Source organism: Pongo pygmaeus, chromosome 21 (assembly GCF_028885625.2).
Source record: "Pongo pygmaeus isolate AG05252 chromosome 21, NHGRI_mPonPyg2-v2.0_pri, whole genome shotgun sequence".
Taxonomy (NCBI): Eukaryota; Metazoa; Chordata; class Mammalia; order Primates; family Hominidae; genus Pongo; species Pongo pygmaeus.
The window spans coordinates 38,587,574-38,604,365 of NC_072394.2; the positions used below are offsets into that span (position 1 = coordinate 38,587,574).

The window sequence follows — 16,792 nt, forward strand, 5'->3', positions numbered from 1 at the left end:
CAGCCCTGTGAGCTTCTTGAAGAGTTTCTTCCATAGAATCCTGCATGAAAACAATGCTTGGTCCAGTAGTCCTCACTCAGTCGATATTGAAAGGTTGAATGGGGCCTAGAGAGTAAGAGTGACTTGGCCAAGGTCACAAAGCAGCTGAGCGGGGGAGTCAGCACTAATGTACCCAGGTCTTCCACCTCTTGTTCTGGGGCTCTTGCAGCTCAGATGCTGGCTTCCCTGCTGCAGTGGCTGTGCTATAGACAGGACTCTGCCAAGGGCTAGGCATTGTAGCCTGGAGCCTGAGGCTACCTGATCCCTTAGGAGGGGCGTTATGTTGGCCTCCCAGCCCTTGCCCTCAGTAGGTGAGCAGGAGAGGCCAGGGCTGAGAGAAAGGGCTGCTGGTGGCCCTGGACCCTCTTGGAAGTGCATAGAGCTGAGAGGATGCCAGGTGCCCAGGGATGTTCTGGCCTGAGCCTCCAGGGGGCAACAGAGAGAGTTTTCTGACTTCAGGCTGTGGTGGGAGGTGCTTGTTAGCACCTGCCGGGACTTCCCTAAGAGCCCCTTTCTGGGCTTCTCTGTCCCATTTGTTAAAAGGGGACACAGGCGTGCGCCACTGCGCACGCCTGTAATCCCAGCAGTTTCGGAGGCCGAGGCGGGCAGATCACAAGTTCAAGAGATGAAGATCATCCTGGCCAACATGGTGAAACCCCGTCTCTACTAAAAATACAAAAATTAGCTGGGCATGGTGGTGCACGCCTATAGCCCCAGCAACTCGGGAGGCTGAGGCAGGAGAATCACCTGAACCCAGGAGGCGGAGGTTGCAGTAAGCCGAGATCATGCCACTGCACTACAGCCTGGAGACAGAGCAAGACTCCCTCTCAAAGAAAAAAAAGGGCGGGGGGGGATGATCACCTCTGCCTGGAAATAAATACCAATGATTACACAATCAAAGTGATGGTATTTATTGGAACTTACTGTATGCCATGTACTGCAAGAAGTGCTTTGAGTCATTTCACAGTAACCCTATCAGGTAGGTGCGATTAATTATCCACTTTTTACAGAGGAGAAACTGAGGCTCAGAGAGGTTATGTCACTGGACTAAAGTTACACAGCTGGAAAGTGTGGGGTGGTCTGAGTCCAGAGCCCTTCTTTCTACCATGACATTTACTGGGGCCAATGTCTGGAAGTACCAGGTTGGTGTCCAGTGGAGCCAGGCAATTCATTGGTAGGCCAGGGCCAGTCCAGGTGGAGAGGTGTGTGAGGTGTGTGTGTGTGTGTCTGGTGAGGCAAGGGTGGCTTTGCGGACTGAATATTACTATAGCCCTGAGGGGTAGGGGTAGATAGGTACTGACTAGGAGCTCTCAGAGAGGGATTAGCCTTGGCCTTCTCCTTCCTGGCCAGGGTCCCCCAGAAATGGGGAAACAGCAGACTCCCTGCTCCCATTGGCTTTTAGGGAAGTTGGGCTGGCCCTGGACACATCCCGAGGCCGCAGTGGGGACTGAGCTGAGGAGGCCCTGTGGGCAGGGAGCTGAGCCTTGGTGGATGGGTGGGGGTGGAGCAGGCTGGCACTGCTTCCTTTGTGGGCTGGAGGCTTGTGGATCAGAATAGTAACAGCTAACATTTATTGAGCATTTATTATGTGCCAGGCCCAGTTTTAAGGGCTTCCATGTACAACTCATACGTTCTTCACAAAGCCCTATGAGGTGTAGATGAGGTATAGGAGTTATTATTCTTCCCATTTTACAGATTGATGGAGCTGTGGCTTAGATAGTTGTTCAAGGTCAAACAGCTAGGTTGTGGGGGAGTCAGGATTCAAACCTAGGCAGTGTGGGTCAGAGCCATGTTCCTGAAGGCCGTGCCAGGCAGCCTGTAGTTTCTCAGAGACTGTACTCTGTTTTGTTCAAGTTGAAATAGTCACTCAGTCAGATGCATCCCTCTCCTCAAAGGCCTCCCAGTCTAGCTGGGAGAGATGCAGACATGACACACTAAAAGTAAAGAGTGTGCTATTGCATAGGCTCAGCATGGATTCCTATTTTGGTGCTCAGGGAAGGCTTCAAGAAGACGGGGACCTTTGAGCTGGGCACTGAAGGCCAAGTCGGATTTCAATGGTTGAAGGGGGAAGGGCACCCACTTCCCCAGGTCAGAGGGGAAGGAAATAGGAATGCCTTTGAAGAAGAGTGGGCGGTCTGATATGCGTGGAACAGATAGTGCGTGTGGCGGAGTATGAGCTGGGAGGTGACTCAGAAAGTCACCTTGTGTTTGGGTTTTTGTTGGAGGTCTGGAATCCACCAGACGTAGGCTATAGTCACAGCAGTGCATTGTATTAGCCATGTGGCCTTGGGCACATCACTCAGCTGGCCCGAACCTCAGTTTCCTCATTTGTAAAATGTAGATAAACATGCCTGTCTCATAGGGACCATGTTGTGGTTGTTACATAAAGCACCTAGTGTAATGCTAACACATTGCAGGAACTCAGTAAACATTACTTCTCTCCCCCTTCTGTCTCTCTTAAATGTCAGGCCAAGGTGTTTCGACTTGACATGAGCTGGGATGCTCTAGGAACCTTTGCAGGATTTTAGTCTGCTGAGGAGCATGACAGAACTGTGTTTTGGGAAGGTCCCTTTGGCAACCGTATGATCCACAGGAGAGGGTGGACGTGATCTTACAGGAGAAACCTTAACTGTGGGGACTTGGAGGGCTGGGGAGGGAGCAAGATTGGCACTCACTAAGGTGTCCCTCTGGTAGTGGGTGGTTCGCCAGGTTGGAGAAGGAGGAGCTTGGAGTGGGTAAGGCCACAGGGTCAGGAATTCTGTTTGAGACCTGGTGAGTTTGAGAAGGGCTGGTCTCCCTTTAGTCATTTGGAAGATTGGGTAGCATCTTTTTTGCACATCTGTCCTGTTTTTCCTTTGAATTATTTCTTTTGAATAAATCCCCATCAGAGCTTCCTCTATAATAGCAGTAAATTGGGACTAAGTGTCCAACAATAGGAAGATGATTGGGAAAGCTTTGGAACATCCACTGGATAAAATAATACGCAGTGGTGAACACCCACAGAAAAACTGCTTGCAGTGGATGGAGCTGTGCAATTGCCAAGCTCTTTTGCATCCTTGATTCATTTTGTGCTTATGACTGCCCTGCGACAGAGGTGGGGCTGGGGCTAGATCCTTTCTGTGTTTGAAGAGAATGATGCTAGACTCCAGTCTCCTTGAAGGCAGAGTTCACATTTTATTCATTGTTTCGTCACAGCAGGTTGCTCAGTGGTTTGCAAATACTTGTCCGATGAAAGAATGAGTGAACTAATCAAGAGGGGAAGTGACTTGATTAAGGTCACTCAAATTGTGAGACACAGTGCCTGCCATATACTTGCTGTTCCCTACTTGCCACATTCTTCTCGCTAACCACTCACTATCTTCGAGGGGAATAGGACAGAGAGGTTCCCAGTGAGGACCTGGCACTTGCATAGAACAGGGCTTAAGTCTTCTTTCTGTTTTTATTAGCTGTGAGGCATTGGCAAGTTAATTAATCTTTCAAAGCCCCGATTTGCCCAGCTGTAATGTGGATAGTCCAAGTACCTGGTTTTAGGGTTGTCATCAAGATTGAATAAGTTATGGCATGTAAACATATTGGCATGGTAACTAGCACATAGTAAAGTATCCGTGAACATTAGTGGAGATGATGATGATGTCATGATGTGATGTCATTAATGGTCTGATACAATTAATGTTAAATGGGAAAGAAGACCCATAAGATTATCAGTATTCATATTACAATGGTATAAAATGAGGTATGAACATAGATACAGATTGGAAGAAAACAGGCAGAAAATGGAGTTCCAGCAAGCATATGGGAAGTAAATAAAACAGAAAAACAAATATTTCTTTACTGTTATATTTACTTTTCTTTAGTTTTAATTACAAAAAAAATTTGTGGAAAATCTAATAATTCAGAAGTGTAGGCCAGGCACGGTGGCTCATGCCTATAATCCCAGCACTCTGGGAGGCTGAGGCGGATGGATCACCTGAGGTCAGGAGTTCGAGACCAGCCTGGCCAACATGGTGAAACCCCGTTTCTACTAAAAATACAAAAAGTTAGTTGGGCATGGTGGCTGGCGCCTGTAATCCCAGCTACTCAGGAGGCTGAGGCAAGAGAATCTCTAGAACCCGGAAGGCAGAGGTTGCGGGGCAGTGAGCCGAGATTGCGCCATTGCACTCCAGCCTGGGTGACAGAGTGAGACTCCATCACAAAAAAAAGAAAGAAAGAAAGAAAGAAAGAAAAAAAGTGTATTCTCCCCTTAGATCCCCAAACAAATCCTACTCTCCAGTCGTAGCTAATAATAGCGTGTTGTGTATCCTTCCAGGATATTTTCTATACCAACATAAACATACAAACCAGAATGGGATCATACATTGCATTATTGTTTTACAACTTGCATTTTTCATGTAACTACACATTGACATCTTTTTTTGTCAGTAGATATAAAATCTATCTCAAAGATTTTTGCAATAGGTATGTTATACTTTCATAATTAAATTTTTAATGGATAAACCCTAGCTAATTTGGCCAGCCCCCCTGTTGATTGACATTTGAAGTTGTTTCCAATTTTACGGTATTCTAAGTAACGCTAACTGAACTCTAACAGTATTTAGACAATTAATGAAAATCAAGTGAGAGAAGGAGTCAGAAACCATGAGACCGTGAGAGTTGCCCTCAAAGGTCTGCTGCTTCTCCCTTCTCCTGTTCCCTCCTCTCCTTGCTGGAGCCTAGGGGGACTGGTCTTGGAGGAGGCCATCTCTCTGTCACCCTCAAAAGGTGGTGATGTCCCAGGGAGAGATGCCTTCTTTCACCCACCCAGTATGGAGCTCTCCTAGGAAATTTTCAAATTCTCTTAGGATGCTCTAAGCTGCTGCTTGGGCTGTGCAGCTGCCCACACCCAGACTGTCCTTGGACAAGCTTTTTACCTCCTCTGTACCTCAGTTTGTCCATCTGTCTGGTGGTGATCAGAGCCATTGCTGCCACTGAGTATCTACTATATGTCAAATACTGTGCTAGAGCAAGCTTCATGTGCATTATCTGTTTTTTTATTTTTTCTTTTTCTTTTATTTTATTATTCTTTTTTTTTGTTTGTTTGATTTTGGGGTTTTGTTTTGTTTTGTTTTTGAGATGGAGTCTTGCTCTGTTGCCCAGGCTGGAGTGCAATGGCAGGATCTCTGCTCACTGCAACCTCCGCCTCCCCGATTCAAGCAATTCTCCTGCCTTGGCCTCCCGAGTAGCTGGGATTACAGGCACGTGCCACCTGCCTGGCTAATTTTTGCATTTTTAGTAGAGACAGGGTTTCACTGTGTTGGCCAGGCTGGTCTCGAACTCCTGACCTCAGGTGATCTGCCTGCCTCGGCCTCCCAAAGTGCTGGGATTACAGGTGGAGCCACCGCTCCCGGCCGTTATTCTTGTTTTTTTAAAGACAACCTGTCACTCTGTCACCCAGGCTGGAGTGCAGTGGCATAGTCACAGCTCACTGTGACCTCAAACTCCCAGGCTCTAGTGATCCTCCTGCCTCAGCCTCCTGGGTAGCTGGGACTACAGGTGCACCCCACCATGCCCGGCTAATTTGGGAGGGGTGGGGCGCAGGGTAAAGACAGTGTCTCGCTCTGTTGCCCAGACTGCTCTCAAACTCCTGGGCTCAAGCAGTCCTCCCACCTTGGCCTTCCAAAGTGCTGAGATTACAGGCGTGAGCCACCACACCCGGCCTATCTCATTTAATTCTCACTATACACCTTGGAGGTGCAGGGGATAGTCTTCTCAATAGAGGTTAAGTAACCTGCCCAAGGTCACCAAGCCTGTGGCATCAGGATTCCAGCTCTGGCTCCTAAGCCCATGTCTGTAACTGCTGTTTCCTGCCCGCTCTCAACAGTGGCTAATTGGTGAGGTCCAAGCGAAATGATTATAAAAAGATCCTTTAAATTGTAAAGTGCCCTGCACGTGGGAGGGATTGATACTGCTGTTATTATTTCTACATCCAGAGCAACAGTAGCTTTGGTTATATGGCTTACAGCAAGCTGGAGGTCGTGGGATATAGCAGCATTGAGTGGGGAGAGCACTGGACTGTGAGCCAGCAGACTTGAGTCCTAGTCCTGGCTCTCCTTGAAACTGACTAGCCATGTGGCCTTGGCCACTAAGCCGTCTGGGAAATAAGCTCACCTACTCCGTGTGGCCCTTGTGCAGCTCAGATAAGATAAAGCCCAAAAGGCAGCCAGCACGTTGCCCGGCTCTCAGAGGATACCTTGCTAGCGGGAGGTCTCTCTCTGCCTTCTGCGTCGTCATCAGGATGGGCCAGGTGGGACGCATTTCTCTGTGTTAATGCTGTTAGTCTGCAGTTCTGTGCTGTCATGTGGTCCCCAGCCCACCACTGCACATCAGCCTGAGGCTCCCTGGTGGCCCGTGAAGCTTTTGGGCAAGAAGCCAAGGCTGATGGGTGGTGGCCTTTTCACATTGTTTGGTCTAAAGTGGTGTCCGTGGGTACTGCAAGCTTCTGACAAACTGCCATCCCCCCACTGCCATGTACAAATCCAAGCACCAGACAGGATGACTGCAGACCCAGCTCCCTTTTTGATCCTTCTGGCCTCGCTGTGAAAGTGGCCTGAGGTCTCAGAGGCAGCTCTCTCAGCCTGTACCCTCCATCCTTTCATTCACATCCATGCAGACCTTATAACTCAAGGAAGTGAGTGTTCCATACCGGGGAAATCCCCTTGGGAAGTCACATCATCTCCAGCAAGTGAGAGAAAGAATAAGCCCTAATAGGCACTCTTTCTGGGTTTTTTTTCTTGTAATTCTTCTTTTTTCTTTTCTGACTCTGAAAGTAATACATGCTCATAGTAGAAAATTGAAAAATACAGAGAAAAAGGCCCCTATTTCCTTCTCCAAGGGAAGGCTATTGTTAACATTTTAGTCTTTGGACTTAATTGGAGAGTAATATTTCTGGAGCAGATATTTCTAATATTCTGGTACGTGTTTAGTGTTTTACAGGCATGATCTGATTCCATTTTCACAGTAAGCCTGTGAGGTATGTAAGTTTATCATCATGACTTTACAGATGAAGAAACTGAGGCACAAAGAGGTTAAGGGGCTTGCTTACGGTTCCCTTGCCTTCCTTGACTTCTTAGCCTATTCGGCCTCTTCTTAGGCGCCCCTCATCCTAAATGAGCATCAGGTGGTGGATCAGTCAGACTCTGACAGGAAACGGAATTCTACTCAGATGCTTCACCTGAGGAGATGTTAATAAAGGTGTGAGCAGGGTGAGGGGAACCCACACGGGATGGTGAGGCACCCACAAACTAATAGTGACAGAAGGCATTACCAGCTCTCAGCCGGAATGAGCAGGAGGGAGTGGTGTTACCTGAGTTCCGTGACCGGTAGAGGTGGGCAGGGAGCTGTCGCAGAGGGGCTCAGCCACCACCAGGACCACAGAGAGAGAAATTGGGGAAGATACACCCAGGATCTCTCTCCTTCCACCTTCTGAATTCCTGCCAGTGCCTTCTTCTTTATTATTTTTTTAAGACAGAGTCTCTCTCTGTCATCCAGGCTGGAGTGCGGTAGCCTGATCTTGGCTCACTGCAACCTCCACCTCCCAGGTCTGCCTCAGCCTCCCTAGTAGCTGGGACTACAGGCGCCTGCCACCACACCCAGTTAATTTTTATATTTTTAGTAGAGACAGGGTTTCACCTTGTTGGCCAGGCTGGTCTCAAACTCCTGACCCCAAGTCATCCACCCACCTTGGCCTCTCAAAATGCTGGGATTACAGGTGTGAGCCACTGTGCCCGGCCCCTGCCAGTGCCTTCTATTGGCCAAATGGAACCAGAAGCCAGGAGGCAAGGGAGCTCAAGGGACAGTCCAATGGGCCAGCCTCCCGCTTCTTCAAGCAGGTCATGGATCTGGGGGTGCACATGGAGACTAACAACCCAGGCGGCATGGTTGTAGGGAGATGGGAGAGACATGTCCCCTGACTTCCTAGAAAGAAAGAGTTGTCTTAGTAACTGATTATTAAAAACATCATTCAAAACAAGAGACTTTTTTTCTGCCTGGGAGTCTCTTGGTGTTTTGGTGTCTCCTCCCTCCCTTGCCCCCCGCCTCCTCTCTCACCTGGTTCAGAATTTCCAAGACCACCTGGGCAACAGTCTTTGGTGTCATCGGTGTGCAGGGTTTAGAAGAGACAGCCTTGCTTGCATGATACATGTGGCTGTGTGTGTTCTCATGTTGTTTCACTGCTGTACCTGTGCATGCAAAGACATGCTTCTTGTGTACATGTCATAAGCATCTATAACATAGTCTCCTCTGTATACAGCAGGATATTAACTTTTTATTTATTTACTTATCTAATTTTATTTTTTTGAGATGGAGTCTTGCTCTGTCTCCAGGCTGGAGTGCAGTGACATGATCTCGGCTCATTGCAACCTCTGCTGCCCAGGTTCAAGCAATTCTCCTGTCTCAGCCTCCTGAGTAGCTGGGACTACAGGAGCCTGCCACCATGCCCGGCTAATTTTTGTATTTTTAGTAGAGACAGGGTTTCACCATATTGGCCAGGCTGGTCTCGAACTCCTGACCTCAGGTGATCCACCCGCCTCAGCCTCCCAAAGTGCTGGAATTACAGGTGTGAGCCACTGCGCCCGGCTATTTATTTATTTTTGAGACAGAATCTCGCTCTGTCGCCCAGGCTGGAGTGCAGTGGTGCGATCTGAGCTCACTACAACCTCTGCCTCCCAGTTTCAAGCAATTCTTCTGCCTCAGCCTCCCAGGTAGCTGGGTCTACAGGCACGCACCACCACACTTGGCTAATTTTTGTATTTTTTCTAGGAACAAAGTTTCACCATGTTGGCCGGGTTGGTCTTGAACTCCTGGCCTCAAGTGATTTGCCTGCCTCGGCCTCTGAAAGTGTTGGGATTACAGGCGTGAGCCACCGCGCCGCCCAGGACATTAACTTTTGTATCTCAAAGTCCTTCTATTCTCTGTAATAGCCTTGATCTCCATGGCCTTCCTCTGATGTGGAGGACAGGGTCTCTCATCCCTGTTTGACACATGAGGAAACTGATGCTCAGAAAGAGGAAGTGGCCAGGTGTGGTGGCTCACGCCTGTAATCCCAGCACTTTGGGAGGCCAAGGCAGGTGGATCACCTGAGGTCAGGAGTTCAAGACCAGCCTGGCCAACATGGTGAAACCCTGTCTCTACTAAAAATATAAAAACTATCTGGGCGTGGTGGCATGCACCTGTAATCTTAGCTACTCGGGAGGCTGAGGCAGGAGAATTGCTTGAACCAGGGAGGCAGAGGTTGCAGTGAGCCAAGATTGTGCCACTGCACTCCAGCCTGGGCGACAGAGTGAGAATCCATTTCAAAAAAAGAAAAAAGAAAGAGGAAGTGATCTGCCCAAAGCTGATCAGATCGGAAGTGGAAGCACTGAAGCAGCAGTGGTCCTGATTCTGAGTTCAGCTCTTCCCAGTATATTTCCTTTTCAATCTTGGGAAGTGTTTCTTTAGCCAGCCCCAACCCTGGGAGAAATCAGTACAGCATGAGCCCCCTGAGGTTGCTGGAATGCCATACAGTGGGAAGAACTCTGGAGTCAGAGATACCTGGCACAGCCTTATGACCTTGGACAAATCCATTTGCCTCTTTGAGCATGTGCATCCTTATTAGTAAAATGAGGAGAATAATATCAGGACTTTGGATGGAAACATCAGGTGTTGAGATAAAATAAATCATCAGGAGAGGCAGGCTGGCTGGTAGCCACAAAGGCTCCCAAGGTGAATGCAGCCCAGGTCTCCATCCTCAGTTGGGTAGACTAGAAATTGTCTCTTTGTGTTCTATCCATCAGTCATCCATGTGTTCAACCTTTTATCCATCTACCCCTCCATCTGATGCCAACTCTGCTGAATGTGAATTCTGGCACTGCCGTTTACTAGCTGTGTGACCTGGAGCAAGTTCCTTAACTTTTCTGCTTCAGTTTCTTCTTTTGTAAAATAGGGATAATAAGACTACCTATTACCCATTATAGGTTATTGTGAAGATGAAATGAGTTCATCAATGTAAAGTACTCAGATCAGTGCCTAGCAAATAGCAGACTACAAATGATAATGTTGTTTTTATTTATCAAGAACTGCGCTGAGCCCTGGGGATAATGGCTAATGAGACAAAATTCTTATCTTTATGGAGTTTATTTTGGAAGGAGGGATAAAAAGAAATAAGTAAATCAATCAATGATAGAAGATCAGTTTGTGATAATTACTATGAAAACCAACCACCCAGCTGGGCGTGGTGGCTCACACCTATAATCCTAGCATTTTGGGAGGCCAAGGTGAGCGGATTGGCTGAGCTCAAGAATTCGAGACCATCCTGGGCAACACGATGAAACCCAATCTCTACTAAAATACAAAATAATTAGCTGGGCATGGCTATGTGCACCTGTAGTCCCACCTACTGCAGAGGCTGAGGCAGGAGAATTGCTTGAACCTGGGAGGTGGAGGTTGCAGTGAGCTGAGATCACGCCACTGCACTCCAGTCTGGGCAACAGAACGAGACTGTCTCCAAAAAAAAGAAGAAGAAAAAGAAAACCAACCACCCAACCCAGCATGCTTGCTTAATGGATTCGAAGTTTCTGTTTGGGGTGATAAGAATTTTTGGAAATAGACAGTGGTGATTTTTGCACAACATTGTGAATGTAATTAATGCCTCTGAATTGTTACCCTTAACAATGGTTAAAATGGCAAAATGAAACAAAAACAAAACAATCTAGCATGCTGTAACCAAAAAAACAGGGGAAAGGACCTAAATAAATTAGACAGGGTGGTCAAGGGGCACACAGATGCACAATCTGAAGATAGGAGCTGCCAAGCTGTCCATGCAGAGGGAACATTACAGACGATCATTAAGGACAAAGCCCCAAAGCCTTGCACAGTCGAAGAACAGACGGAAAGCCAATGTGACAGGCTCATGGTGATGGTGGCGGCATGGGGAGGCCATAGGGGACCAGTAGTGGTGGGAGCTGATGCTGAATAGATGGGCAACAGCCATATACAGAAGTCTGTAGCTTTGATAAAGAGTTTGTGTTTTATTTTAATGGGAGGCCCTTGGGGGTTTTAAAGAGGGCATCCGGCTGGGCGCGGTGGGTCGCGCCTGTAATCCCAGCACTTTGGGAGGCTGAGGCGGGCAGATTGCCTGAGCTCAGGAGTTCAAGACCACCCTGGGCAACATGGTGAAACCCCCATCTCTACTAAAAATACAAAAATTAGCTGGGCGTGGTGGCAGGTGCCTGTAGTCTCAGCTACTCGGGAGGCTGAGGCAGGAGAATTGCTTGAATCCAGGAGGTGGAGGTTACAGTGAGCCGAAATCATGCCACTGCACTCCAGCCTGGGCCATGGAGTGAGACTCCATCTCCAATAATAATAATAATAATAATAATAATAATAACAATAATAATAAATAATAAATAAAGAGGGTGTCCATTGAGAGTTTTGGAAAGATTCTTATGGCTGCTTTGTGGATAATAAACTCTAGGAGGGCCCAAGTGGTCACAGGGAGACCATGGAGCAGGCTGGGGCAGCTCTCCTGGAACAAGCTGATAGTGGCTTAGATTTAGGCAGTTGCAATGGTGATGGAGAAAAGGAGCAAATCCAAGTTACTGGACTCAGAGATGCTGACTCATGCTAACCCTGGTTAGAGGGCCTGATGTATAAACCGGATACCAGTTGATTCATTTTTAAGGAGTGGTTTCACTGCCAGGCTGAGTGAATGAATATTGCCTCATCTGGGCTAGGACACCCTCTCCCTGCAGGCCACCCAGATAAACAGCCACAGGTGAGAAGGCTGCTGAGTGCCCCTGGAAGGTGAGCTAGAGGAGCCAGAGGGTGGTTAGGGTGTTGAAGAGCATCAGATGCTGACAGTCTGCTGGGCCAGCCCCAGCCCAGGCAAGCATCCCTGGTCTCACTGGGTCCCTTTTCCCCAGACAGAGTAAGTACGGGCGCTGTCAGCATTTACTTCTCTGGCTGACCTTTCTCTTTTCTAATCCTGTGCATTAGGCCTTTCATATGTTAGTATGTTAGTGTCATCAGTCTGGCCCTGCTGGCCTCTGTCTCTTAGAAACATCTCTTTCTCCATTTGTTGTGGGTGGACACTTCTGAACTCCCGTTCTCAGGCCCCTCCTCACTGCAGCTTCCCATTACTGCTGGTAATTATAGACCCTACGTCTCAGGCTTGTTTTATTGGGTGTATACCATGCTAAGTGCTTTTTTTTTTTTTTAAATGGAGTCTTGCTCTATTGCCAGGCTGGGGTGCAGTGGCGCGATCTCGGCTCACTGCAACCTCCGACTCCCCGGTTCAAGCCATTCTCCTGCCTCAGCCTCCCGAGTAGCTGGGATTACAGGCATGCGCCACCACGCCCAGCTAATTTTTGTGTTTTTAGTAGAGACAGGGTTTCACCATATTGGCCAGGATGGTCTCCATCTCCTGGCCTTGTGATCCGCCCACCTCGGCCTCCCAAAGTGCTGGGATTACAGGCGTGAGCCACCACACCGGGCCACTAAGGGCTTTCTCTGTGTTATTTTCCTAAATCTCCTTCACCATCCTGAGAGGGAGGGAGGAGTGTCTCTGTTTTATAAAACAGGCAACTCAGGGCCTGGCATGGTGGCTCACGCCTGTAATCCTAGCACTTTGGGAGGCCGAGGCGGGTGGATCACGAAGTCAGGAGTTCGAGACCAGCCTGGCCAAGATGGTGAAACCCCGTCTGTACTAAAAATAGAAAAATTAGCTGGCTGCGGTGGCAGTCACCTGTAATCCCAGTTACTCAGGAGGCTGAGGCAGGAGAAATTGCTTGAACCCAGGAGGCAGAGGTTGCAGTGAGCTGAGATCGCTACACTCTAGTCTGGGTGACAGAGCAAGACTCTGTCTCAAAAAAAAAAAAAAAGTGGCAACTCAGGCTCAGAAAAGTGAAGTCACTTGTCTAAGGTAACAGAGTGAACAAGCATTGGCACTAGGCTTTGGATCTGAGTCTGCCTGACTCCAAAGCCTGTGCTGTGAAGCACTGAGCCACAGGACCGCCTGCTCTACCTCCCTTCAAGAGGTCCATGAATGACTGTGTGAAGTCTCTAGCCCTGGGCCTGGATGGCAGCAGCGCTTAGTGTTGGGATCTCTGTCCTTCTCCTGCACAGAGATGCTTCTGACTCTTGCAAGGCTCCCAGCCCGGTCACTCCTCCCAAGCTCCAACCAGTTCCTCCTTCCAGGCTGTTTGGTGCTCACCTTTATAGGCTTCTCACTCTGAAGTGCCAGAATGTCAAGGTCTCCTCTCTATCCCCTGCCCAACCCCCTTCTTCCCATCTCTGGGCATCTGCCCACACGGTGACTCAGCTCAAATGCTCTCCATGCATCTCCTGTCTAAATGGTCCCTTTTTTCAACACCTAATTCCACCTTCACCTCCCCACCCTGGAAGCTCCCTTTGGGAACTCCAGGCTATAGTCCGGATCACCAGGTCCCCAGACTCTGCTGAGAGGCTGAAACATACATGGCAAATCTAAATCATCTTCTGCATGAGTGTTTAGCCATCTCCTGGGTGAGCATCCTCTTCCCACACTGCAGCCAGCTCCTCGGGAACCAGCATGTGCTTCCCTCCAGGGACCACTACAGTGCCTGGCCTGGCCTAGCCGCACAGCAGGCTCCATCAGTCTGTGCTCACCTGGGCCTGGGCGGAACCATGCCCACGTGACGGGCTATGTCAGAAGCCAGGGCCACCTAGGCTCCCTTTCTGTGGCCTAGTGAGAGAACCATGGTGTTATCCTTGGATTTGTGAAATAAAGATTTCATCATAGATTTTTTTTTAAAGATGTTATTTTTGATTTATAAATTTTTAAAAGGTTTAAACAGATTTTATCTCCTTCTCATACGGCCATACCAAGCCATGTGCCTCAGAAAAAATTCTTTTTTGACCTCTAACTTAAACTCATTCAAGGAATCTGCAAGTATAGTAGCAAAACCGAGAACTACAGTTAAACAGAAGAAAAAATAATAATCTGTCTTCCTGCCACCCAGAAATAACTATAGTTAATACTTTGCTGAATTTTCTGTATCTGTGCATGTGTATTCATTAACATAGAGCTAATCTGTACAAACTGTTGTGTATCATGCTTTTTTACTCAAATCTTTTCCATGATTTTTTACATTTTTTTCTTTAACTCTCTAGAGTGGATAAGCCATCATTTCTCTCACTAGCCCCTGGTCATAGAATGCAGAGGTGGCTCCTGCCACGTCCTTGGTGTCCAGCCTGAGCCTGAGTACTTTCTTCTTTGGGGGGTTCTGTTGGGGTTTGCTTGAGGCAGCCAAGTACAGTGGAGAGAAGGCAGACCTAGAGTTAGGATCTGGGGAGTCTGGAGGCTGGGGAGGGAGGAGAGTGGGCGGAAGAACCAGGGAAACCTGGTTTCTGAGGAAATGACTGTCAGTCGTCTTTTTTGCTCACTGGGTCTCACCTGTAAAGGAAGAGGAGTAGATTGAATTATCTCAAAAGGCATCCAGCTCCTCTCCTCTGTCGTTCTGGGAGTGCCAGGCATTTGCTGCCAGCGGGCTCTGCTGGAGACCCAGGCAAAAGAAGACTGGGATATTTATTTAAGGTTGCTTTCCTGGATATTTCAAGAAACCTCAGGCCCAGGAAAAGTTCCGAGAGTGTGAGCTGAAATCAGACTGAGGCCATCGCAGGGGGAGGAGTGGAAGTGTCTCCTGGCTGTCTGGGCCCACGAGGGGTCAAGTGGATTCTGCATCTCACAGCAGAAAACACACAGATGAGTCTGTGATGCTTTTTTTTTTTTTTTCTTTTTAAGCAAAATTAAGTAGGCAGTTATTTTAAGGGTTCTTGCCTATAGGCTTTATCTGGCATTATGACCAGTATCCTTAAGTGCAGGCTCAGAAAAGATCCTGAGCCCGGTGCACCGGTATCATTTGGACCCTTCCAAGGCCGTGGGCTCCCCTAGAGCAGCTCTCATTGCTTTGTATCCTGGCCTGGAGTCAGCACTCATTGTCCCATAAGTGACAGAGAGCCTTTATTTAACTATGGCTTTAAGTTATACCCGTAAAGCACAGAGTAGTGGCTTGAGTGGAAAGCATTTCTGGGTGGGGAGGAGGTGATGGGGACCCAGGCCTTCCCTTCCTCCTCATCTTCCTTCTTAATAGCAGCATCAGTAACAACAGACCCTCTCATTTGTACTCCACGTAAAAAGACTTTCCACCATTATCCACTCTGTGGGGGGCTGAGGATGTTCAGGGCCCCAGAGCTCTCCTGTGCCTGAGTGGGATGCTCAGGGTCCCTGGCTTTCTATCCAGTGCTCTTGGCTTTGGGCTGGGCTGATGCCCACTGAGATGCAGGGAGAAAAACTGAAAAATGAAAAGGAAGTGTGGGGCGGGGGACCTGGAGCACGTGGCTAGCCCAGGGTGGATGCTGTGTCTGTCTGTCTGTCTGTCTATCAGAGGCCTCCACGATGGATGGTGCAGGGGAGAGGGCGTGCCAGTCTAGCCTGAATCTCTCTCATGTAATATGATAGATTTAGAGGAAGGGCCTGGACTCAGGGGTGAGGGTTCCTGCTCATTTCTCTATTTCCCTGGTTTTAGCTTCAAAGCTTTTTTTTGAGGATCTGTTGATTGGGGGCAGGAATGGGTGCATCTGATGCCCCTCCGCCACCCTACCTTTCTAAAAAGCCAACTTGTACATTTAAAAAAGTACATATGTATATTTTATTTATTTATTTTAATTTAATTTTATTTTTTTGAGATGGAGTCTCACTCTATCATCCAGGCTGGAGTGCAGTGGCTCAGTGAAACCTCTGCCTCCTGCGTTCAAGCGATTCTCCTGCTTCAGCCTCCCCAGTAGCTGGAATTACAGGCATGCATCACCACATCCAGCTAATTTTTGTATTTTTAGTAGAGACGGGGTTTCACCATGTTGGCCAGGCTAGTCTCGAACTCCTGACCTCAGGTGATCCGCCTGCCTCGGCTTCCCAAAATGCTGGGATTATAGGCATGAGCCACTGCTCCCGGCCTATGTATGCATATTTTAAAAGATAAAAGTAGTTCCAAAACATATAAAGTAAAAAGTGAAGTTTTCTCTCTTATGTCACCCGGTTCCCAAGGATCTCTTTCATTTTCCTTTACCCACTTCTGCCTTACCAACCTCTCTTCACATTGGTAAGTATCCTTTCAGACCTTTTACTAAATGTGTGCAAACACAAACATACGTTGTTGAGGTTACTGTTTTGTTTTTCTTTTTTCTTTGTTTTTTTTTTGGAGAAGGAGTCTCACATTGTTGCTCAGGCTAGAGTGCAGTGGTGCAATCTCAGCTCACTGCAACCTCCGCCTCCCAGGTTCAAGCGATTCTCCTGTCTCAGCCTCCTGAGTAGCTAGGATTACAGAAGTGTGCCACCACACCTGGCTAATTTTTGTATTTTTAGTAGAGACGAGGTTTCACCATGTTGGCCAGGTTGTCTTGAACTGCCGACCTCAGGTGATCCGCCCTCCCCGGCCTCCCAAAGTGCTGGGATTACAAGCATGAGCCACCGCGCCTGGCCTGTTTTGTTTTTCAAATATAAAAATGAGACCATGCCATTCTCTCTCTCTCTCTCTTTCTCTCCCTGTAACTTGCCTATTCCAGCAAAATAGCTGGGCAGTGGGTCCTTGACTCTCTGAAATCTCCTCATTTACTGCTGAAAGGGGAAAATGACAAGCATAGTTTATCCCAGAAAGCATTTCTCTACGTTGCTCATGTTTTGGATGAGTCTGAGAGAGGTGAAGTG

The 16,792-nt window shown here is 48.1% G+C and overlaps 1 protein-coding gene across 50 annotated transcripts in view; it reads left to right on the plus strand.

Annotated features, from left to right (window-relative positions):
* Window positions 1-16,792, plus strand: part of EPB41L1 (erythrocyte membrane protein band 4.1 like 1) — a 139,694-nt gene that overhangs the window by 63,039 nt on the left and 59,863 nt on the right. The gene's annotated exons all lie outside the window — the stretch shown is intronic.